This window comes from Malania oleifera, chromosome 9 (assembly GCF_029873635.1).
Source record: "Malania oleifera isolate guangnan ecotype guangnan chromosome 9, ASM2987363v1, whole genome shotgun sequence".
Lineage (NCBI taxonomy): Eukaryota > Viridiplantae > Streptophyta > Magnoliopsida > Santalales > Ximeniaceae > Malania > Malania oleifera.
Window position 1 is genome coordinate 77,772,374 of NC_080425.1, and position 26,991 is coordinate 77,799,364.

General features: G+C 36.3%; 1 long non-coding RNA gene across 1 annotated transcript; it reads right to left on the reverse strand.

Moving 5' to 3' along the window:
- Positions 1-9,617: 9,617 nt before the first annotated feature.
- Positions 9,618-24,147, reverse strand: LOC131164266 (uncharacterized). Its single transcript, XR_009139237.1, has 2 exons — positions 23,391-24,147; positions 9,618-9,851 (listed from the first exon to the last, which is right to left on the reverse strand). It is a non-coding gene; the product is annotated as an uncharacterized LOC131164266 (long non-coding RNA).
- Between the last annotated feature and the right edge of the window lie 2,844 nt (positions 24,148-26,991).

Sequence of the window (26,991 nt, forward strand, 5' to 3'; positions counted from 1 at the left end):
TTGTTCAAGGGCCAGATAAGCACCTACAAACTCAGATTTAGTTTTCATAGGTATGATCCAAGTATAACGAGAGAAATCATCAACCAAACATGCATAATAATGAAATTTTCCAAGAAACAAAACAAGAGATGGGCCCCATAAATCACAATGAATTTTATTAAAAATATTTGAACTAGAATTGTCAGAACAAGAGAAAGGCATTTTATTAAGTTTGCCTAACTGAAAACTATCACAAATTGATTGCATTTTATTAACTCCTTGAACTTGGATTAATCCTTTATTTTGAAGCAATTTCAACACGGAAGCTTGAGGATGTCCTAATCGTTGGTGCCATACTTCTACAAAGCTAGATTTAAATCTATTAGAAAAATGCAATTCACGGGGGCTGGAAATAACATATAAATCACACTTGCGTCGTCCTGTCATCACCTTGTGACCTGTCTTCCGTTCCTTCACACAAAAACCCAAGTTAGAAAATTCACAATTCAAGGGATAATGGTCAGTGCGTTGGCTTGTAGACAGTAAGTTGTGTTTCAGATGAGGAACACAGAGAACATTGCTAAGAGGTAGGACATGAGTACCATTTTGAACACAAGCATCTCCAACAGATTTAATAGCTAATGAAGTACCATCTCTGATTACTACATAATCTGCGCCTAAATATGGCCGTAAATTTTTCAACATATTTGCATTACCTATAATATGATTTGAGGCTCCAGTGTCGATGTCCATTCTATATCATACACAGAATTGTCAAGAGTGAGGGCAACCAACGCCTGTGGGATTTCATCCTATTTGGAGGATTGTTTTGGTAGATGCCAAAAAATCTTTGCAATATAACCCATGACGCTGCAGTATTGACGTCGTTCACTGCGATACATTTTGCGTTCTTCTGGTGTCATTCGACATTGTCCTGGTGGCGGTGGCCGATGATTCATAGAGTTTTGTTTGTTGCTTTTCAGTGTAGGCTGAGGACAGAAATTGGTGTTACTTGAATTGTTGGAATTCTGGTTGTGGGCTTGAAAGCCTCGGCCATTTGAGTTGAACTGGTTTGATGGTCCTCGATGGGAAGAGGTGTACTATTGAGGACACTATTTTTGACTATAGAAAGCCAGCTGATGAGTTGTTGAGTTGGTAGTGAACCAATTTTGGTGTTGTTCAGATCCTTGAAGGAGCGAGTCAGCGACACTAACTCAGTGTAGGATGGTCATGGAGGCTTTAGCATAGTTGTAGTGAAGGACTCATACTTCGATCCTAGACTGGTGAGAAGAGAGAAGACATTAACTTTTTCAGGTACAGGGCTTCCTATGGCTGCAACATTGTTGCATATAGCCCTTGAAGTTGCGGATATGATCGCCAATGGTGATGCTGTCATCTTTGCAGAGATATGTCATTTGCTAACGAAGAGTGAATTCTCATTCCTGGGAGTCTTGAGCATAGGCCTCCTTGAGCGCATCCCAGACGAATTTGGCTGTGTCCAAGCCTATAACTAGACCGAGTGCTTCTTCAGCAAGTGTGCCTATGAGCCACCCGTGGAGGAGACGATATGATTTGCACCAAGCGATGTACTCCTTTGTAAGTTTGGTTGTGGGTTAACTTGTGGTTGATGAGGAAGACTTAATCGGAATGGTTGTTTCTTTTGTGAGAGGCCAACCATTTCTTGACTCTCAGCAAGAGCTAGAGCTTGCTCATGCCATAAACGATAATTGTCACGTTTGTGTTTCAAGGTGATGAAGTTGCTGACGTTGTGAGAGAGAGATGCAATTGAAGGAGACGTTCTTGTTGCTCACACAAAGCTCTGATACCAAGAGAATTTTTTGAATTTTAAAAAACTGAAATTGATTTTCATATATCTTTCTCAACGTGAGCAACAAGAAGGGATTACAATTGGTAGTTAAGCTATGCTGGACAGAGATAAAAAAGGCAAGAATATATTTTTTGTGCAACAAATAAAGGAAAAGGTAGAGACAAATCTCCACGTTGCCTTGACTTGTAGGAACGAAATGCACTGATTTGGTGCATCAAATCTCCACAAATCTTGAATCTTCCTCATTAAATGACAAATCTCCACAAATCTCAACCGATTGATGAGTATGCTGATTGCGAGGATATGCTTGATTGGGAGCATATGCTTCTTTATTACTCCAAAGTGCCGTAATCTCCTTATTTCTTCACGTAGCAGCATGCTCAGAGGTGTCAAGCTCTTGATTTATGCTAACACTTGCAAGTGCCAAAGCAAAGCACAAGAAATCAATTATTTAATAATAAAAATAGAGTATTATGTTTGTGTGGTGTTTGAACGTTTGCATGTGGCTCATGATCATTGATTTAATTTGTTGTTTTTTAAAATATAATAATAGAAAATTACTAAGTTGTTTAAATTTTGGATAACTATTCAAATGTTATGAAAAGTATAAAAATTAATGGTTGTCGCCCATTTATTTTCCACCACCATAAATTATGTGCATCTTTTTTCACCCCCATAAATTATGTACTATCCTTATTATCCTATAAAAGGGAACTCTCTCCCTCTCATTTTAATATACACACATAAAGTTTGAAGTGTGCAAATGAATAGAAAGGATGAGAGAAGAGGAGAGATAGAAAGAAAAAGAGATATTTGTACAAGGCCGGTTCCAAATCATCTTGTAATTCCTCCCAAGATAGTGAAATTTTTTATCTTAACTGCTCGTGGAGTAGGCATAGCCAAACCACATAAAATTTCTGTCTCATCTTTATTTATTTTTTTGCATCTTTTACAACACATTATCAGCACAAGACTCTAACTATCCGAAATATTTCTTTAGAACCTATTTAATTTAATTCTTGTAAGTTTTACTCCACAAGAGTATAATATTCTCTAGAAAAGGATATGTCTTTTAAAATTTAAGTACTAATCTCCAAAAGAGATGTTAAGATAGTTCTCGTGAAGAGGCTATATATTTAAATCTCTCACCTATAATTTTAATCCCCCGAAGAGATAAACCTCCTGAAGATGCTATGTATCTAGTCCACAAAAGAGTTGGTAAATATTTAATTCCTAAAGAGGGTATTTTTTAACCTCCCGAAGAGATGTCAAAATCAATCTCCTGAAGAAGTGAAACGTTTAATTATCCTCCAGATGAGGTAGTACAATTAACCTCCGGAAGAGGTGGTAAATTATTACCCATTTTCATATTATAATTGAAATCATACTCCTAAAGAGTACAAATGGAGAAAAGAAAATAATGTTTCTGAATAAACATATTTAAGTATCTCAGTTTTATTTCAATTTTTACATTTTATTTTTTTTAATTGCCTTATTATTGGTAATTTATCCACATGTCGAACCTAACCAAAGTTGAATTTGTTCCCCTTAATATCAAAGGAAACAATTATTTATCATGGATTCTTGATGTTGATATCCATCTAAATGCAATGAACTTGGGAAACACTATTTTAGAGGGAAATATCGCATTCCTGCAGAATCGCACAAAAACTATCATCTTCTTCCGTCATCATTTAGATGAATAATTAAAAATTGAATACCTCACTATCAAAGACCTACTTATCTTATGACAAAAAAAATTAAATGATAGATTTGACTATCAAAAGACTGTGATTTTACTAAATGCTCGACATGAATGGTTGCAATTGTGGTTGCAGTATTTTAAAATAGTCAGTGAATATAATTGAACTCTGCATAAGATTAGTTCGAAACTACAATTATGTGGTAAAAATATTACTAATGAAGACATGCTTGGAAAGACATTTATTACTTTTCATCCCACTAATGTGCTCCTCAAGGAGCAGAACTATAAGGAGAGGAAATTTACTAAATTTTCTGAATTTATATCATGTCTTCTTGTTGCTGAGCAAAATAACGAGTTTTCAATGAAAAATCACCAAACTCGTCCAATTGGTTCAACCACATTTCCTAAAGTGAATATGAATACATCTTGTGGTCAAGGACGAGGCCGCAAGCATGGTTGTGGTCGTGGTTGAAATAATCACTGGTATCAACGTGAGACTGCAATCCTCCAAAAGAGTGATGACCCCCAAAAGCGGGTTATTGATTAGGATCAACGACCTAGGCATTATGAAAATAAATGCTATGGATGTAGAGGAAAATGTCATTGGCCACATACCTGTCGTACACCCAGATCCTTGGTAAATCTATACCAAGCCTCTATAAAAATAAAAATAAAAAAGTTGATGTTGTTGACTTCATTATAAATCAAGACGAAAATAATGATATAATATTTTAAGATATAAATGTGAATTGTCCTAAAGTTTTGATTGATTCTAAGATGTCTAGATGTCTATGGAAGAAGTTTGTTTAACTGACAGTGCTACAAGACATACAATTCTTCGAGATAGAAAATATTTTCATTACTTGAATATATCTTCAACAAATGTTAATGCAATATCTGGTTCTTTGAATTTGATTGAAGACTCCGGAAGAGCTAATATAAAGTTACCCAATGGTACTTTATTACAAATTAATGAAGCTAGCTTTATATTCTAGTAGATCCAGAAGAAATCTTTTAAGCTTTAAAGATTTAAGACTCAATGGATAATACATTGAAACTACAAGTAAAGGCAGTAAAGAATTCATTTATATTACTTTTGTTGTTTCTAGATAGAAACAAATTTTAGAAAAACTGCTAACTTTATCTTCTTGATTGTATTATATAAAGATTAAGCCAGTTGAATCATATAATGTCTTGCACCATAAGTGCAATGACCCAAAGTTATTTACACTTTGGCATTGGAGATGTAATGATGTGAAGAATCATTAAGAATTCACATGATCATCCAATAAAGAATCAAAAGATTCTTTTATCAAATGATTTCATGTGAACTTCTTGCTCTCAAGGCAAATTAATTGTCAAACCATTTATTTCAAAGGTACGTCTTGAATCTCCTTGTTTCTTACAAAAAATTCATGGTGATATATGCAGACCAATACATCCACCATCTGGACCACTTAGATATTTCATGGTCTTAATTGATACATCCACTAGATGGTCACATGTTTCTCTACTTTCTACTTATAATATTGTATTTTCTAAACTTCAACACATTGCTAGACCTATGACTATGAGAACCAAATTGCCTTTATCTGTTTGGAGACATGCTATTCTTCATGCTGCATGTTTAGTTCGTATAAGATAAATTTCTTACAATAAACTTTCACCCATGCAATTAGTTTCTGGGCAACAACCTAATATTTCTTATTTAAGAACTTTTGGTTCCACAATATATGTTTCTATTGCCCTTCCTCAAAGAACCAAAATGGGTCCTCAACGTAAGCTTGGTATCTATGTTGGTTTTGATTTCGATCCCCTTCAATTATTAGATATTTTGGACCTTTAACATGTAATTTGTTTAAAGCACAGTTTCAAGATTGTCATTTTGATGAAGAAGTATTCCCTATATTAGGGGAAGCAAAATCAATGCCTGAAGAACAACATGAAATTACATCGAATGTTATGAGTTTGTCTCATTTAGATTCTCATACAAATCAAAGTGAACTTGAAATTTAGAAAATTATACATTTGCAAAGGATTACAAATTAATTACCAGATTCTTTTGCAAATACCAAGGTCATACTAAAATCTCATATATCAGTTGCAAAAATTCAGCACGTATTGATGTCCTTGAAGGACAACAGTCGGCTAATAAACCTAAACCGCAAGTTAAGCATAAGGCCTGTTGGTGCAAAATATAAAACTCTTAGAAGGAGAAAATTAAAATCTATAAACACTCTGAAAGAGGTCACAGAGGTGGATAATCCATTCGACATTCACAAATTCGTTTTTCCTGAAAATGAAATCCCTATTATGGAACCTCCTGAAGAGGAATCTCTTGAAAAAAAAATTCTTGAAGTGACATCCCTTGAAAAGGACAAGTACCTGTAAATAATAATGAGATTTTAATTCATTACACATGAGAAATGTGGGATAGAAATAAACTTGTTGTCAACAACATATTTGCATATGCAGTAGCTATTGACATTACCATAAGTAATGAAGATCCTGAACCTAAACCTATTAATGAATGTCAATAAAGTGATTGGCCAAAATGGAGAGAGGCTATCACAATAGAATTAAACTCTCTATTAAAAGGAGAAGTTTTTGGACCTGCAGTCCAGACACTAGAAGATGTCCAAGTTGTTGGATACAAATGGGTATTTGTGCACAAGCAAAATAAAAATAATGAAATTACTCTATATAAAGAAAGGCACTAAAGCTTGTGGTACAAGATTTCTCACATAAACCCAGAATTGATTATAAGGACACATATTCTCTCATAATGGATAGAATCATTTTCAGATTCTTAATTGGGTTAGTAGTCGTTGAACGATTAAGCATGCGTCTTATGGACGTAGTAACAGCATACCTATATGGATCATTAAATAGTGAAATTTATATTAAAAATCCCTAAAGAAATTAAATTGCCTAAAAGCAAATCCAGAAATTTATATTCAGTTAAACTCCAACATTCTTTATATGGATTAAAGCAATCTAGACGCATGTAATACAATCGATTAAGTGAGTACCTTATGGAAGAAGGATTCATAAATGATCTAATTTTGTCCATGTGTTTCTATTAAAAGTCAGAATCCAGATTTGTTATAATTGTTATGTTGATTATTTGAATTTAACTGGGACTCCTGAAGAGCTCACTAAAGCTACTAATTATTTCATGGCGGAATTTGAGATGAAAGATTTAGGAAAGATAAAATATTATCTTGGCCGACAGATTAAACATGTAAATGTCGAAATTCTTATTCATCAATTTAAATATACCAAAAAGATATTAAGGCAATTATATATGGACAAAGTTCATCCTTTGGGATCTTCAATGATGGTGAGATCACTTGATGTTAAGAATGATCCATTTCGACTTCATGATGAGCGGAAGGAATTACTTGGTCCTGAAGAACCATATTTAAGTGTTATCGGTTCTTTGATGTATTTGGTCAATTATACAAGATCTGACATTAAATTTGCTATAAATCTATATCTTGGAAATCAATAAAGCAGATGGTTACAACAACATCTTACAATCATTCTGAAATACTGGTTATCCATGAAACTAGTAGAGAATGTGTGTAGCTCAGATTAATAATTTCTAATATTCAAACAAATTGTAGTCTTCAATCAATCAAGGATATTCCAACAGTTTTATATAATGATAACGTTGCATGTATAGTTCAACTAAGAAGAGGATACATAAAAGGTGACAAAATAAAACATATCTCTTCAAAATTCTTTTATACATATGAACTCGAGAAGAATGGTGATATAAATATTCAGCAGATCTGATAAGTGATAATCTAGTAGATTTGTTCACCATAGTTTTGTCTACTACAACATTCAAGAAATTTATTCATTTCACTAAAATGAGACATCTTAAAGATCTTAATAGAAGAAGTTACTATATGGATGACATTCAAAGGGGAGTGTTATGAAAAGTATTAAAATTAAGTATTGTCACCCCTTCATTTTTTACCACCATAAATTATATGTTTTATTTTTTACCACCACAAATTATGTGCTATTCTTATTGCCTTATAAAAGGGTCCTCTCTCCCTCTCATTTTAATATACACACATAAAATTTGAAGTGTGCAGACGAACAAAAATGATGAGAAAAGAGGAGAGATAGAATGAAAGAAAGAAAGATATTTTGTATAAGGCCGATTCCAAATCATCTTGTAATTCCTCACAAGATAGTGAATTTTTTTATCTCATCCACCCGTAAAGTAAACATAACCGAATCACGTAAAATTTCTGTCTCATTTCTATTTATTTTTCTACATATTTTATAACATAAAATTTACTTTTGGATGTAAAACACTTATAAAGTTGTAATTTTAATTTTTTAAAAATAATTATAAGCTTATACCTACTCCAAAAAAATAAAAAAAAATGCTCACCGCGGGCCCGCCCGTGGATTTCTGGTGGTGATGAAGGTGGTTTAATTTTTTATATATATTTGTTTAAACATATGTGGTAAAAATCTTAAACCATGGTCCAGTACCATGATAGCTTTAGCTACCTCCCACGGTTTTCGAAGTCTTAAGAGTCTGTTTTGTTCATTTGATCATTTCCTTAATCTTTTGACTCTAATCTTTCTCTCTTTCTTTATTATTATTATTATTTTTAAAATTTCTTTTGGGATGACTAATCTATTGACACTTGTATTTCATGTTTGGTTCATGAAATATAATGGAATAGGAATAAAATAAATAGATACTCTATAAGGATTAATATAATAGTTTAATTGCAATTTTTATAGAATAAAAGATAATATTATTTTGATACGAAATCAATAGATTGAAATTATCAACGCAATATTTTTGCATGATTTTGCCTAATTAAAATGTTTTCATAAATATGTAAACTAAATTTACTATATATAATTAATCAGACAAGCATGAATAAATGCCTATTCGCTTCTTTATAAACATGTCAATGATATTTAAACCCATATAGACTCGATACATTAATTATTATTAGAGAAATATATACTTTCCATCTTAGAAAAATACACTTTCCTATTTTTCAATTCTCTCATGTATATATATACCCTTGTAATATTCAAGAATCAATAGCGAAAATTATTTTTCTCCAATTTTGACATGGTATCATAGCCAAGTTGTTTTTTAACCTAGATTTTAACCTAGGTTTTTCTTACCTTGCCGCCGCCGCACACACCCAATAGGACCACACTCCGACTGTCGAAAAGTACCTTAGTTGCGGCTTATCAGCGTCTTCTCCAACGTGCGTCTTTCACTGCTCATCTCGCGGCTCGTCTCTCCGACTGTCAGTTCATCCTCTCCGGTCGTTTCTGCCGCCGCCGTTGGCATCACGGGTAGCTCTCTCTCTTAACCTGGCATTCACCGAGACCCTCCTTCTCAGCTGAGCCCTCTCTGTTCATAGTCTGATCTCTCTCTTAGCCAACCTTCCCGCCGCACGCCCAACAAGCTCTCCAACCAACTCCCATCTCTCTCCGTTTCCGGCAGCCGCTATCTCTCAGTTACTACTCTTATATCTCCGTTTCTCGGTTCTGTCGTTTGGCTGGTTCCTCCCCGATGCTCATAGTCTTCTCAGCCTCTCTCTCTCGGTTCGTCTCTCTCAGTTCTCCAACATTTTTGATTCCGGTGTTCAGTCTTGCAATCTTGCAGTCCCGGTTCCATTTTGTAGTCGTAGCGTTCAGTCCAGCATTCTCGTTTCCATCTTGCAGTTCCAGCCACATCTCTCAGTCCCTCTCTGTTCCCAAATCCGGCAGCATCTCTCATTTCTCTCGTCTTCTATGGCGTCGTCCCTATCAGCTCCATTTTTTCCGGCAAGAGCAACAGCGGCAGTCCTCTCAAAGTTCTACACTGTTGTTCTTTCTCTCGCAAGCGAGCGGCATCTCAGTTCTCTCTCTGTCTCTTTAACATTCCGTTTGACCTTTTCTCAGTTTGTTCAACCTGCCGGCATCTCAGTCTCAGGCAGTTTCTGTAACGACCTGCTTAATTTACTACATAACTAATCATATTAAATAGCTTGATACCAATAAATAATGATATAGAAAATTCGATCCGAACCCGTGGGTAACAGGGACACACATGTCATACACAGCGGACACCTAAGCAGCTGTAAACATAATTTCCATACAAAATATATAGTACCGGAGTTTATAAAAAACCTCACTATGTCTGTAATGTATATATATAATCGTCACAACCTCAAAAGACAAAACTAGAATCATACACTAGAAACAAGTTGATCCAAGCTCAAAACTCACCCTCTTAGCGGGGTAGTAAAAACTGTCTGTAATGGTGTGGAGTTTGGTCCGTCTGTCTGTCTGGATTTCCTGAAATAATTTTAAGCTGGGGTGAGACACCTCTCAGTAAGGGAAATAAACTAAATACAGTTGTGTGGTAACATGAATATTTGCGTGCTATAATAAATATATAGTACCTATTACATGCCAGAAAACACTATTAATATCATAATTGAATAAACATACAATTTCATAGTTATACTAAATCATATTGTATCTCAATGTTCATAAAAACATCTGCTATAAATAGTAGTACTGAAATATACCCAGGATTATTAGCTAACTGATGTCATATATTACCCTCTATGATGGGTTGTGCAGCTCAAAGGTAGGACCTGACAATGGTTGACCGACCACTGCCGAGTCAAAAATTTCTGTAAGTACGATGGACCCTCCTCACCTTGGTCCGGACGGTCAGGTGGACGTCTACAACTCTACACTGAAAGTCACATCGACTATCCATCTCCCACTCTCTCTACTATCAGGGGTGGTAGCACAAGTCTGAACTGAACTGAACTGTATAGCTACGGTACCATGCTCCTGAAAACTGATCTGAACTATCACTCGGGTTCTAATAATATATAGTACATGATCATATACTGTTTTAACATAAATAGGTTGATAGCATTATCTGAATTCTGTCATAACATAAATAATCACAGTCTTGCGTCAAATAAAATACATAACTGCGGCCTTGCGCCGGCTATCAATCACGGCCTTGTTCCGTACATATTATACATACTGATTTGAATAAATGTATTGTTTATCATAAGTGTTGAAATCATATTTTCCTGTATTATCCATATTTTTCTTGAAAATAACTGTAAACATGCCTTTTCTGTAAATCTAACTTAACATAATACAATATGTGAAATAATATTCATGTCACGCAAACTGAATAAAATCATGAATTCTGTTCTAAAATCACATTTTCTGACATTTTTATACTAAAACATATTCCTGTGTAACAGTAGTACTTTTCCCAAATATACTCATACATAATACATGCTTTTTGAAAATTAATTTGCTATTAAATAATAATAATTTTCATGAGAAATTATTGCTCTAGTTTACTCCCTTACCTGACTACTGGAAAGCCCAAAAAATAACTAGCCTTGCACCCGCTGGGTTCTCAACTCAACACCCTAAAAATAACATTGCCCTAAACAAAACTTCAGTATTTCTCCAAACGCTACCTTTTCTACAATTGTAGGAATGTCAAATACTCAATAAAAAACCTTACCCTGAACCTCGGATAGAGTCCAAGTTAGCCCCACCAACGATCTACTCCAGCAGACTTGAAGAGAACTTCCCCAGGACTAGCGTAGCGGCTTCAGAATGTCGATCCAGTAAAGAACGGACCCAAAATCTTAGAGAGAAGGAAGGAGAATCGAAGAGGAGAGAGAAAGAGAGAGAGAGAGAGAGAGAGAGAGAGAGAGAGAGAGAGAGAGAGAGAGAGAGAGAGAGAAGTTCTTTGCGTGAATTCTGCGGTAAAAACCGAGTTCAGACTACTTATACACCTGCACTCATCGATGAGACACGTCACCTCGTCGACGAGGCCACAAAAGGAGTTCGTCGACGAATGCTTATTCCTTGTTGACGAAATTCAGAGTTGAAAATAGCCCCTCGGTAACTTCTTGTTGACGAGACTCGTGTCCACGTCGACGATCCCATCAAGCTTGTTCGTCGACGAGACCCTGTTGAATTCCAATTTACAATTTCTTTTTCTCTCCTCCTCCTATTATTTAATTAATATAATGGGTCTCTACAGTTGCTCTGATTCACAGATCATCTCTGGCGTTCCTCTGTTTGCGGTCATCTTCTTTGGCAAAAGCAGTAGTAGCATCATCCGGTCAATAGCTCCGACTATCTTCTCCTAATATCCCGAAATTCATAGAATACAATACAATAACTTAACGTCGAAGCCTCGATATCTTTCACAAGCATCGGTGAAAAAGCGCATCTCCACCTGAAAAGGCTCCCACGCGACACTCAGACGGCACCTTCGACTTCTTTGATTAAACAATTGCTGCATTTGCCTTTCAGTTCTTACGGAGAGGCTACAACTCGAAGATTTATATTTTTTTGGCCGTCGCACAATTGCTGCATTTGCCTTTCAGTTCTTACGGTGAGGCTATCAACTCGAAGATTTATATTTTTTTGGCCGTCGCAGAGATTGGATCTAACTCGATTTGGCGGTTTGATTTATCTGAACTGATCTGATGTTATGGAAGCATTTGGTTCTTCAATAATTGCAAATACTGTCACCGGTTCTCCAACCTCTTCTAAGATTGCTATTCCTAGTCTCACCAGTGAACAATACCGTCAAGTGGATCTTTTATCGCCCTTGAATACCAACTCTACCAATTTTTCCAGTAATCTTGCCTCTTATCATTCTGCTTCTTTTTCTAAGACTGAATGGATTGTTGATTCTGGTGCCTCCAATCACATGACTTCCAATTTGTCTTCTCTTGATAATATTCAGCTTCTCAATCAGTCATGCCCCATTAAGCTTCCAAATGGTGACATTGTTTCTATAACTCATACCGACACTATGCGGTTTTCTCCTACTTTCTCTCTTTCTAATGTTCTTTATGTGCCTTCATTTAAATTTAATTTATTATCGATCAGCAAACTTTCCAATGATCTCAATTGTGTTGCTATATTTTTTCCCACTTTTTGTGTTTTTTAGGACCTATCAATGAGGAGGCTGATTGAAACGTGTGAAGTACGGGATAGGCTTTACCACTATAAACCTCCCTCCGCCTCAATTTTCCACTCTCAACGTGTTTCTGACACTACTCTTTGGCATCAACGTCTTGATCACCCTTATATTTCATGTATTCCGAAAACCTTAAATATTTCTTCTTCTCATTTGCCTTGTAATGTTTGTGCTAAAGCAAAGCACACTCGTTTACTTTTTTCTTTAAATACAAATAAGAGCACATTTTGTTTTAAGCGGATTTATTGTGATATATGAGGTGGTTATCCTATTGCTTCACTTTCTGGTGCATATTATTTTTTAACAATCATGGATGACTACTCGCATACTACATGGGTCTATTTTATGCACATTAAAAATCATTTCAATTGCATTGTTAAGCACATGCGCACTGATAATGGTATAAAATTTCTATTCACTCCACTTCAAACCTTTTTCCATGATCAAGGCATTTTTCATGAGCGTACATGTGTGGATACACCTCAACAGAATAGTGTTGCCAAGCGTAAACATCGCCATCTTCTTAATGTGGCTCGGTGCTTACATTTTCAAGCTAATCTTCCCATCTATTTTTGGGGTGAATGCATTCTCACAGCCACTTATTTAATTAATTGCACCCCTTCACCCAACCTCAATCATAAGTCCCCTTATGAACTCCTTTTTCAGAAACCACCATCATATACACACTTGCGAGTGTTTGGGTGCTTATGCTATGCCCAAACTGCTCGCCAACACCGCGATAAATTCTCTCCCCGTACTCTTCGATGTGTTTTCTTAGGTTATCCTCCTCATCATAAGGCTTATCATGTCTACGATCTTGAAAACAAAAAAAAATTTCATCTCTCGTGATGTCCCTTTTGAAGAGAATGTTTTTCCCATTATCTCATATCTCCAACTCCAACATCTCCTCCAATCCTTCCCATTCCCATTCCTGATATACATCCTTCCTACACTTTACGTACTCCATCAACCACACCTAATCCTAGTCCCTCATCTCTCCCTCCTTCTCACTTGGCCTCCTCACCCGCACCCCCTTCCCCACCACCCCCCCCCCCCCCACCCACCTCTTCACGGCCCAAACAAGCTATCACACATCTCTCTTACTTGGTTGATTACATCTGCCCTACATTACAACAATCCTCCACGGCTTCATAGGTTTCAAGATGTCCTTCAGGTACGATTCATTGTCTCTCATCTTTTTTATCTTATCATCGTTTCTTTAATCAACATTTGGCTTTTCTTTCTGTTATGTCTCAACATCCTGAACCCACCTCACATTCTCAGGTTGTGCTACACTCCCTTTGGTGTGATGTCATGGCTTCTGAAATCCAAGCCTTAGAAACTAATAATACATTGGTTCTTCAACCTTTTCCACCTGAAAAAAATCAATTAGTTGTAAATGGGTGTTTAAAACGAAACTTCGGGCCGATGGATCCATAGAGCAACATAAAGCTCGCTTGATGGCTAAGGGCTACACTCAGGTAGAAAGTTTATATTATCATGACACTTTTGTTCCTGTTGCTAAACTCGTTACTGTTAGATGTGTTCTTGTAGTGGCTGTAGCTCGAAATTGGCATCTCCTTCAATTGGATGTCAACAACGTTTTTCTCCATGGTGACCTCGATAAGAAGGTTTATATGATCCCTCCACCGGGTTATTGCAAATAGGGGGAGACTCGTGTTTGTCGTCTCCAAAAATCCCTTTATGGTCTTAAGCAAGCCTATCGCAATTTGTTCTCTAAATTATCTTCTATTTTACTTGCAGCAGGTTTCACCCAATCTCAGGTCGATCATTCTCTTTTCACCCATTCTCGGGGTCAGTCTTTTACTCTCATACTTGTTTATGTTGATGACATTCTCATGGTAGGCAATGATCTCTCCGATATTAGCACTTTCAAAGTCATGCTTGCTCAGAAATTCAAACTAAAGGATCTTGGCAAATTGAAATATTTCCTTGGCCTCAAAGTTGCTCGCTTTCCCTTGGCATATTTCTTAATCAACGAAAATATGCTCTTGACATCCTCACTAATAGTGGTCATCTTGGTGCTCGTCTTGCCCACTTTCCCATGGAACAAAATCTCATGCTCAATAATACTGATGATGATCTTCTCTCCAATCCAAGCTCGTTTCGGTGACTCATTGGACGTTTGATATATCTCACCATCACTCGTCCCGAAATTGTGTATTTCCAGTCAACATTCTCAGTCAATTTATGCACTAGCCTAGACAACCACATTATGATGCTATTGTATGTGTTCTTCGATACATTAAGACTTCTCCAGGATAGGGCTTATTTTTTCCTACTGACAACACTCTTCAAGTCTCAACCTATTCTGATTCAGATTGGGCTAGTTGTCCCCTCACTCACCACTCCACCACTGGGTTTTTCATTCAGTTGGGCACTAGTCTGATTTCCTAGCGCACTAAGAAACAAATTACAGTGTCTCGCTCCTCCGCCGAAGCTAAGTACCGGGCACTTGCTTCCACTACTTGTGAACTTACATGACTCAAAACTCTTTTAAATGATCTTGGAATACCGCATTCCCAGCTTATGCTCTTATATTGTGACAACCAAGCGGCTCTTCACATTACCCAGAATCCAGTTTTCCATGAACGTACAAAACATAGAGAAATCGATTGTCATATTGTTCGTGAAAAGTTACGGGCTGACCTCTTTTTCACTAAACACATTCCCTCCCACAGTCAGCTTGCCAATATCTTCACCAAAGTTTTGGGTCGTGAACATTTTCAAGACTTATCATGCAAGTTGAGCATTACGGATCTTCAGGGGGAGTATTAGAGAAATATATACTTTCCATCTTAGAAAAATACACTTTCCCATTTTTCAATTCTCTTATGTATATATATACCCTTGTAATATTCAAGAATCAATAGTGAAAATTATTTTTCTCCAATTTTGACAATTATCGAATCCAAACTCATTATCCGATGTTGCCAACCAACCATACATGTGTCACGTATAAAAAAGCTAGTTGAAAGAAAAATCAAAAAATCCCAAAAGTAATTAATTTTATATATATTGTTAATAGGCTTAACTTTGTCTTGAAAAATAAAAGACATTTTTCTGGTAGACCAAGTTTACCACCGTCACTCGAAAATTGAACCTATTACCTACTACCACATCAACAACTTCAAATTAAAATATACTTAATTAAATTCACATAAAAATATGTGGTGTAAACGATAAACAGTCTTCATGTAATGTTGACTTGCACCAAATTGAGTTGTAGTAAGACCTAAATTGAGAATATTGGTGTGACAAATTGGCCTTTGACTAGGCTTAGGAATTATGATTGATGATATTTACCTAACACTTTTTTTTTCAAAACAAGGTGCTAAATAGCTGAACCAACAATTGTCAAGAGAGAGAGAAGATGTATTAATTCAATACTTGCATAGTTTATGAAAAATAACTATAAGGTTCGGCGTTTCCACATAAGATTTAGAACATTTTAATTATAAAACGTTATATTAATGTTTAGACCCATTAAAGTCATCGATGCAAGCTCTATATCATTGAGATCTACAAAAAATTATAATTCTCACTTATGTGAGTCCAAATAGTGAATAATGAATTATATATAAGAAATTGGTTCTTAAATTATTTATTTATTTATTTATTTTTTTTGTGAAAAAAGTATTTGAAAATTACTTAACAGATCCCTGTGTCTATATGTGAGAACTGAAAAAAAAGAAAAATGCATAGCCAACACAAAGCAGAAACAGTAGTGGGACAGTACTTGAGAGTGAAGAAGGGAAGGAACTTTCCAAAAACCAGGTCCTGCACCTCGGTAATTTCATAACAAGAAAGTGCATTTCCCTCTGCCTGTCCTGGTGTGAAGTAAAACATGGGACCAAAGCCCCTAGAATTTAATTCCGACTCCCAAATCAATCTCCCATCTCCCTCTTATAAAGTATGAACCCTGCTCCCCCACGCCTCCACGTTTGCTGCATGCTCCAATTCTCCTCTCCCCTAATTAACCCAATACTCTCCTTACCATTCATATTATCATAGATATATCGATTTGCCCTTTTGCCAGATGGATGTGTTTATATCCGAAGAGTATGTTGCAAAACGGAGGAGCGAAAAAAGGGCAGCAGCGGCGAGGAGGACAGGGATGGGGTCTGAATCAGGAGGAGGAGGCAGGAGGAGCAGGGAGGTTCACAATGAGAATGAGAACAAAAATGGGCTTCGGCCAGGGAAGGAGTATTTGGTCTCCGGCGGCATTGGCACTGGCAGCGGCACTGGCAGCGGCACTGAGAATATTGTCTTTAGCTGCTTCTCGGCTTGAATTAGTAGGATGGCAATATAGATTACTATACTGTAGACACGAAGATTGGGATTCCATTTTTTCACATCAAGGACCAATATATATGCTAACCCATTTAGATGTACTACAATGTTGTGCTGATTATAATACGCATTGCAGCACATGAGACACTCACTGGTATGCTGTTAACAGCGAATTAACCATGCTCTTTGTTAATGTCTTCCACTTTCCTTTTCTTCTTCTTTTTCCCTTATGTATCATTGACCAAAATGCTAATATTTTAAAATTATGAAGCGTGTCTCGATTCTCACAAACATGAATCTTACATCTACATAGGCGACCTGCTCCACTTGCCTGTTCATCAGATTCATTTACCACATATTTAGTATCTAAAAAATAGGCACGCGGACGATATAAAAAGGCTTTCCTCCATTTATATGCATGGTGAGTGTTCCAGACATGCTTGGAATCATAATTTCGAGAGATTTAACGCAGTTGATAATTGAAATCTGGAGCATTAGTCTAATGTGCCATTTTATAATGTCAGTGTTCAATGCCATGGTGACACTGGGTCTACCATAATACAAAATATATTATGTTTTAGTAAACGGAAGGAAACTTTTTTCACTCTATTTGGAGGAGCGGACCAACCCTTTGTGTGCTTGTTGCCTACATTTTAACATGTGGTTTTAGTTAGGTCTCCTAGGAGACATCCTAGTGTTTGAAGTTTGAGGGTCTTTATTGAAGGTTTCAAATTTGAATCCTGTGAGAAGTGAGAAAGAGATGGAATTGGGAGATTGACTATCCTCTCATTGTGTAATCCAAGCTCAATATGGACTATTAATTTATTGAAAAAATAAGTTTAGCATTTTTTTTTTTTTTTTTTTGGTAAAGGAGGGTGGCACCTCCATTTATTTATTAATAAACCCTTACTTTTGGTGGAGGAAAACTGTGGTTACAAGTTAAAACTAACAAACCAAATTAGGACAAATAAAATTAAACATAACTAACAAAAGAGATAAAAACATAAAAACTACCAAAAATAAAACGAAATACATCAAACAAAACTCTGGAGATGAAACGAACGGAAACAAGACCCCACATATTCATCCGAAAGTACTTTTCATATAACATTATAGAAGGTGTTGTTCTTCGTAGATTACATTGTTTCCCATTTCTCCTTCTTTAGTAAGAAAATTAGCCGCACTATTGTCTTCCCTATTTGATGCATCACCATGACATTCACTCCTTCTAAATCTGTCACTAGCTCCTCCCAAAATTCCCAAAGATACGACAAACTAAATCTACCTTTCCGAAACCAATCAATTACAATTCGCGAGCCACTTTCAATAATCACATTAATATAATGCAAACATTTACACAAACGAATTCCTTCCCTGATTACTTTTAATTCCACACTATTATTCGTACTATTACCAAAATAACTTGAAAAAGTCGCTTTTACCATACCATGGCAATCCTGAATAATTCCTCCACCTCCTAAAGTACCCGGATTGCCCCTACAACTCCCATCACAATTAAGTTTTATCCACCCTACTGGAGGTTTAACCCATGAAATAATTTCTCAAGGCCTATCGCAAACTCCCTGATGCTTAATTTGAAACTTATTCAAAATCTTAGTGTCCGACTTCTTCAATTTTTTAAAAGAAATGGTGCTCTTAGCAATAAAACTAACCCAGAATCAAACACTTCTCCACGTCTGATCTGCACTTTGATAAACTCCTTCCATTCTCACTTTACATCTTCGATTCCAGAGGCACCACGTAATTAAACATGGAATCAGCCTGATTAAAATACCTTTAATAGACGATTTTTTTTGCATAGTGGAACCAATTTGCCATTTTATTTTTCCAAGGAAGAGATCATTGGAAAGGAATCTCCAATGTCACACTAGCCCGACGTCAAACCTCTGAAGCCACCTCTCCTAAAGAAAGAATATGATCAATGTTTTCCTGACTTCTCTAAACGCAGCAATCACAAGCAGAAACCATCGATATTCCTTTGGTTTGAATTCTATCATCTACAGCCAAACATCTAAACCAGGCTCTACATAAACGCATTGATATTTTTCTGGGCAATAAAGAATGTCAAAACCAGTCATTCCACAAAAAATTTTCACTTCTACTCCTCACTGCCTACCAAGCCGTTTTTGTAGAAAAATTACCGTCCGGGGCAGGCTTCCAAACAAAAATATCCTGCCCACTTTTACCCGCCGACACCTGTTGCAAAATTTCCCTTGTTTTGTCAGCACCAACCAATTCCCGTACTAAATCAGAGTTCCAATTATTATTTAGTCAGCAATCCTTAATACACAGTTTCTTATTCAAAATATTCTCAGTGCTCACAGATAACGGGACTGATGACAACCACCTGTCGAACCAAAAAGAAGAGTTCTCACCTCTCACAAAAATTTTAACATTATCCATAACTTCTGGAATTGTGGCCATAATTGATTTCCAAAACCGAGAGTCATTTGGCCACCCCTTCCTTACTAGTAAATGATCATTTCTGCACTATTTAGCTCTGAAAAAATCTGCCCACAGATTGTTAGAAGTGAGCAATCTGAAGGCAAATTTCATGAGAAGAGATTTATGAACTTCCTTAAGATCTCTTAGGCCCAGACTCCCTTCCAAGGTAGGTTTACAAATTTTCCCCCAATAGTGGCAATGAATCTTCCTTTTATCTTTCATCTCTCCTCATAAAAAATTTGAAAGAAGAGAGTTAATGTGAGAATATGTGACCTGCGAAATCTTAATAACAGACATCAAATGAATAGGCATGCTAGACAACACATGTCTTAATAAAATCAATCTTCCACCTTGCAAGAGCAACTTAGATTTCCACCCTGTAATTTTCTTTCTAATCTTCTCCATAAGAGGCTCCAATGTCCTAGAAGACAATTTTCTAGACACCAAAGGCGCACCCAAATATGAAATAGGAAATTTACCTTCCGTGAAACTCGTGATTCTCAATAAACCATGCTTCCTAGCGGGAGTGATGTATTTTGAGAGGAATAACGCTGATTTAGTCTTACTAATTTTTTGACCCGACCACTTCTCATACCTTTCCAAAGCGTAAACTAAATTTCTCATAGACCTCTTCCCACCATTCACAAAAATAAGAATATCATCCGCATATAACAAATGCGAAACCAATGGGGTCCCAATCGGATAATTAAATTTACCAATCTGACCAGTCTCATAGCTTTTCCTAAGCAACCTTGTCAAAACCTCCTCCATTATGATGAATAAATAAGGGGATAATGGATCCCCTTGCCGCAAGCCTCTCGTAGATTGAAAAAACCCCTTAAAGGTTCCGTTCATCAAAACAGAAAACTGAGGAGACTCCATACAATTTTTTATGAGCTTGCAAAACCTCTCAAAGAAACCAAAAGCCTTAAATACCTCCAGAAGAAAATTTTAATTCACTCTATCGTAAGCCTTAGCCATATCAAGTTTTATCATCACATTGCCGCCGTCTGTTTTTTTGTGCAAAGACTAAACCATTTCTTGAGCCAGTGTAATATTTTCAAAAATACTTCGCTCAGGAATAAAAGCGCCTTGTTCATATGAGACCAACTTATCAACAACCTTGGTTAGTCTAAAAACAAGAATCTTGGAAAAAAAATTTATAAGCCACAGAGCATAAACAAATAGGCCGAAATTTATCAAAGCTGGAAAGAGTAGTGTCCTGAAAAAAATCCATTGCCGCATCCAAGAGATCTTTTTTTACAATGTCCCAGCAAGATTTATAAAATTCAGATCCAAATCCATCCAGTCCCGGACTGCTTTCTTTGGGAATAGAGAACACCGCTATTTTTACTTCTTCTTCTGTCGGATCAGCGCAGAGTAAATTATTATCAATATCTGAAATTTTCCTTTGAATTAACTCGGAGAGATCACATGGTTCAACCGCTGAAGACTCTAAAAGAAAATTCTGGAAAAAAATAGTTGCCTCATTATGAATTGCTTCTGCACCCTCCAATATCCTCCCATCGTTCAGAACCATACGGTCTATACGACTCTTATTCCACTTTTGATTGATAATTGAATGAAAGAATTTAGAGTTTTGATCCCCCTCAGTCAACCATTTTTTTTTTGCAATTTTTCCTAAGCGAGATGCTTCCCTCTTCCCCACACCTGAATCTCCACCTTAGTAGTCAAGTAATTAGCTTCGACGTCATCAAAAAACCCTGTTTGTAGTTGATTTTCTAGATATTCCATCCTTTCCTCAAGAGCTTTTAAATTTTCTTCCACTCTCTCAAAGACATTTTTATTCCATGCACGTAATGCAACTTTAGTTCTCTTAAGGCGAATAGCAAGTTTCAGAAGACCCGAGGCCGAGTCATTCCTGATCCAGACATCTTTAACGTACGACAAAAATATATCATGCGAGCTCCACATATTTAAAAACCGAAAAAGGGTAGGGCCATACTGGGAGAAAGACGTATATGTATACACCACCATAGAGCTATGATATGATGATTTCCGACTCAGATATTTGAATTGAGTCGAACCATATAGGTTGGAAAAACCACTATTAATAAGAACACGATCCAGCTTAGCCCAACTATGAGCCACCCCTTCATGGCCATTGCACCACGACATTCGTGAGCCTGTGTTTGATAAATCAAAAAGACCAAAATGATGTAAGCAGTCATTAAACACCATCATAGGTAACAATGGTCTTAGATTTCTACCAATTATTTCAGTATCCGTTCGAATCACATTAAAATCACCCATGACCAACCAAGGAAAATCTTATTGGCACTCCTCCAGTTGCCGCCATAACTCTCTTCTTTCAACATAAGAACATTTGGCATAGACAAAACTCACCAAAATTCTTTGTCCATGCATCCTTAAAAAACCACCCAGAAATCTTCTAAGTCGTGATTGAAATCACCTCAAAGGCATCTATATCCTTCCAAAATAGCCACCATTTACTGCCCTGATTTTCATTAGATATAAAATGGTGGAAATTCAAAAAATTACCCAGCATTACCATCCGCTCCTCAGCCGCGAATGGTTATGAAATAGCAAACAACCCAACATTAAACTTTTTAATTAGCATCTTTATTCTACCTCTAGACCTGCCTAACCCCCTAATATTCCAGAAAAGAATTGTATTCGTCATAAATTTAATTTATGCGGTCGGATGAGAACCCTCTGAGATTTCCTCACCGAGTTTTTTACAAAAATTCATCCCTACCCTGTATCAGACTCATATATTTTTTCTTTACCTTTTAAAACTGATATTTCACCTTCCTCCCTCTCAGATGAATAACCCCGAGCCAAATCCTCCTGTTGCAAACCTTGGTCCCGACCTTTAGTCAGTTTAGAACTATCCACGTGATCCACTTCCTCTTGAGATAGAGGTTCTTCATTTGAAACTCGAGGATCATCATCACATCTGACCTCTTCACACTCCCCTACATTCCTCTCTATTGAATCTTCATTCCCATTATTTTCTAATGCTCTCTGCGATATATCAGAGTTTTGCCTTGCATGATCCCCATTTTCTTGAACTACAGGAGTTTTCGCTATTTCAGGGCCCCTATCATTAATCTGCTTCGTCATATGCACATTACTAGGTCCTGCTTCTTGCACCACCTTCTTTGCTCCTTTATCCACGTCGGAATTGGTTTCTATTACACCGTCATTAGTCTTTGGTTTCCATATCTTTCTTTATTTATATTTTTCCTCCTCCCTTTGCTTCTCTCCCACCCTGCAAACAATCGAGGTATGTCCTTACCTACAACATTTATAGTAGAAAAAAACTCATCTTTTCATATTTGACCTCTTGTCAAATACATTGTTTCAAAGATAAAATAAGAGGAAATCCCTTTACCGGCTCCATTGTTAGGTCAACTTCCACGCAAATATGTGCCCCCGATGCTCTTGTACGATTAATTGTTGCATTATTAGTTCCAAGATAACGACCAAAACGAGTTGCTATTATTAGGAGAAAATTCGTTTGGTAAAGATGCATTTGTAACCCCGGTAAGAAAATCCATTGAGGAGCCAATGGGGATTCTTTTTTTGTATCAAAATCCTTCGTCCACTTGAACATCCGGAAAGAATTGTCTTCCATAATTCTACTTTCCCTTGCCTAACCATGCAGAAAGTCACGTTTTTTTTTCATATGAATTAACACGTGATAATCATCCATAACACTGATCGTTGGAATTTTCGTCAAACCCCACGTTTTCACAATCAAAAGCCAAATTTTATCAATAGATGGTCAATTCCTCAAAAATTTCATTAGTAATGCAAAACAAAATTCCTCCTCAGCCTTAACCATCTCTGCTTCTGAGAAAATAAAGCTCAATTCCCCATTGATATTAATGGGCAATCTCATGGGAATTTTGAACGCAGGCATATCCACTTTTTTACTCACAATTTGCGCATATGATTGCACCTCGGGACTAGCCTAGACGGCATTCCCCGCCGACGGTGCAGCCATCGGCGTGGGATGACACTGTATTGCAAAATATTGAGATTAAAGCCAAACTTTTCGAAATAGAAAATAGACTGACCTGCATTGTTTGGCGACTCCCTGAGCAGTGGCGTTGATAGTGCTTGCTGAGACTGTGATGAGAGTGAGAGATGGCGAGGGGCCTATGGAGGGTTGTGTTGCAGCAGTCTGGAGAGATCGGGTCCTGAACCTGGTTCGATAGTCCGCACTTCAGCGAATCGCCTTCAAAGCTAAGATAAACAGACAGTTTCCCAAGCTAAGAACGTGTGACTGAACTGTAGCTTGAGGCCCTCGAGTATCAGCCAAGGCGATCCATTCACATATCGAGAGCACCAAATGGTCCAATTCTGAATCTAACCAAATCAACAAGTAAAAATCCCTGTCCAAGCCAATTCAGAGGAGAAGAAGGGGGATTTGGCCCTCTGTGTGGAGACGTGAACTGTGCGTCAGCGTGTGCGCCTCTCGGCCTCTGCGGCAGAGGCTCTGCAGTCTGCCCTGAAGTCTGAACGGCTAAACCTGATTTGAAGGGGAAGGGATGCTACGAACGGAGGTCGTGCAGTCACAGCTCTGGTGCATTGCGACGAGTAGCGGCGGCGTGCGGTGACGAGCAGCGACAGCCTGCGGCGACGAGCAACGACGGCGTGCGGTAATGAGCAGCGACGGCGTGCGGCGACGAGCAGCGACAGCGATGAGTAGCAACGGCGTGCGGGGACGAGCAGCAATGGCGTGCAGCGATCTCAGCAACGGCGTGCGGCGACCTGGGAATAAACAAGCGGCATTCTAGGGTTTCCGAGTGACGTGGATATTTCAGTTATTGTTATTGGCCCGTAACCTTAAGTTTAGCATTTGTTCACATTATGCCTTCAAGATAAGTGGGACTCATATGTATCACATCTACCGAATAACTGATAAACAATATGGAGGGACAATCAATCTCCATTGTGACTTGTTACTAGTGTATTTTCAAATGTGTAGTCTAAAAGATCATTTGGAACCACTTACGTAGAAGTACTTTTTTCTAAAAAGTGTTGATAATAAGTGTTGAATTGGAAAAGTACTAAGAGTTAAAAGTAGTGTTTGGTTGTGTTTAAATAAGTGATATTTGGATATTTTTTTTTATTGCAGAGAACTATATCATTTTTCTAAAACTTATTATAAACTACAATAATTAATATTTTAATGAAAATTTATATTAATAATTATTTTAATTATTTATAATTAAAATTTAAATATGTAATATTAAAATTAATATAATATTATTATTTAATTTAAATAATATTATTATTTAAATTTAAAACATAATTTTTTTAAATATTGATTTAAATTAATAAATAGTTACTCTTCTATCTATAGTTGAATTATAATAATTAATATGTATTCTTTAATATATTTTAAATAAAAAAAATTTGTAATTATACAATTAAAATTTTAAATCATAATTATATTAATTTTATTATTTAAATTTAAATATTTTCTATTAACTAAAATAATATAATATTATTCATTAGTCAACTATAATCTTGTCATTAATGTATATTTATAACATATGATTATCACATTTAAAAATAGTATTTTTAACTAAATTAATTTTTTTTATTTAATGTTAATTTAAATTTTATAGATGGTGCTTTTATTCGTTTTAGAATTTAGTTATAATTTATTAACAGTAAATAAGTTAAAATGCATATTAAAAAAATATATCATGAAAATATTAAATTTTCAGATTTTTTTTCTTCCATTTTGGAGGGAGGTTCCCAAATCTCTACTGATCTAGGCTCAGTTTGGAATTTGAAAAATATTGGAGAAAGGAAAGGAAAATATCGTGAAATCCACATTTTCATGCTTGATTATTAAATAAAGTGAAAAAAAAAGAAAAAAAAACTAAGTCTATGAACAAAATTTTAATTTTACAATTCATTAATATATAATTCTTTCTAATTTTTAATCGTACTAAAATTAACTTTCATTTTTAATAGTATTTCGTGTAAAAATGAATAGAATGAAAAATAAATTATTATTATTATTATTCTTAAATCTTAATCCAAAATAACCCTAAAAACTAACATGGCTCTCAGATCAAAATCGATTGATCTAGGAATTAACAACTCTCCAAATTCGTTTTAACTTAAAATTTAGAGACAAAATTTGTTACATGTGGGGGGCTCCCAGCAGGCCCCGGGAAACAACTGCCAACCCAACAGCACCACTCCCGGTCGGCTTGTCCCTCGCAATCACATGGTTAATGGGCCATGGCTCCCCCATAAATTGGGCCAGTCTTATAACTAATTAGTATCAAAGAAGGCGGCCCAGCTCAGATCAGGATGATGGCCCAACCAGCAAAGATTTGGTCTACTACGGGTAGTGCTCGGATGGGCCCATCAGGCTCAGGTTCTAGGCCCAATTCAAAAAACTAGATCCCATCAATCCTTCCTAAATATTCTCAAAAAATTTTGTTGTGATATATTCTAACAAAATATGAAATGTCACCTCCTCTTGTGATAATTCTATGTGTCTATGTGTGTATGTATTTGTTCGTATTTGTCATGAAGCATATGCTTTTTTAAATTCACAAAATTTCAAATTTATAATATACTCTAACAAAATTTTATTGGGCATAGGGCTCATTACGTGAGGGTCTCCTAACAAAGTCATCTTGGCAATTCACTCGCTTTTGTGGAGGAAGAAGAGGTCTTTCTCTAGGAGGCATAGTGGCTCTCTAGGTTGTTCATCATCATTGCCTCGCTCAAGGGGCGGCTCTAAATTTCCTTGGGGCGGCTTATGGACTAGTTGGACTTCCAAACTATCTAGTCTTTGGCAGGTCTCAACGAGCTCTTGATTCAAATCACGAACTTGATGATGACGTGATGTTGTCGTGGTCTCACCGCCTTATCTTTGAGGAGACAGAATATAGCCTCACACTACTCAATCTCAAGGAGATGAACAAGCTTCACAAGCTCACGAAAAGGCTTCTTTTAATTGATAATGCAAAAACCTCTTTTACAATACATAACTTGCACATGGTTTCTTAAGAGATTAAATAAAATAGAATAAAACATTTAAAATATAGATAATGAGGTTCCAAGGAAATAGTTTGTCATAGGAAATAAGTGTTTAGGAATTAGAATAACTATGATAGTAGAGTTTAGGAACTTAAAATGAAATAAATGCTTCTTGAAAGACCAAGATTCTTTAACTTGCAAGTTGTCGTCTTCATTCCAAGCTAGCTTCCAAAAAAAGCTTCAATTGTGAGTCTCCTATGTAGTGGCTGAAGTCAAGGGGGGAAGGGTGATTTTGGTCCATTATTTCATGAATTTTCAAATGATCTTCAATTTCATGCTGCAAAGTTTAAGTTTTTTATTTCATTCTTTAAGCTCATTCAATGTAAAAGTTCGTTAAGTGATCATTTGGACTTACACTTCAGAGTATCTGCAAATAAAGTTCATATCTAATGGTATAGTGGACTTTGGATGGTCGTCCATGTGTCACAATATCCGCAAAAGATACTCGATGTGCATGTTGATCCCCTTCACAAAGCTCTTTTTTTTTTTCCCTATTTTTTTTTTTATTTTTCCCAATGTAAAATTTATTTCTCTACATTTTTTTTTATTTTTCTATATTTCCTTTTTTTTGTATTTCCTTTTTTATTGTATTTGTATTTTTCA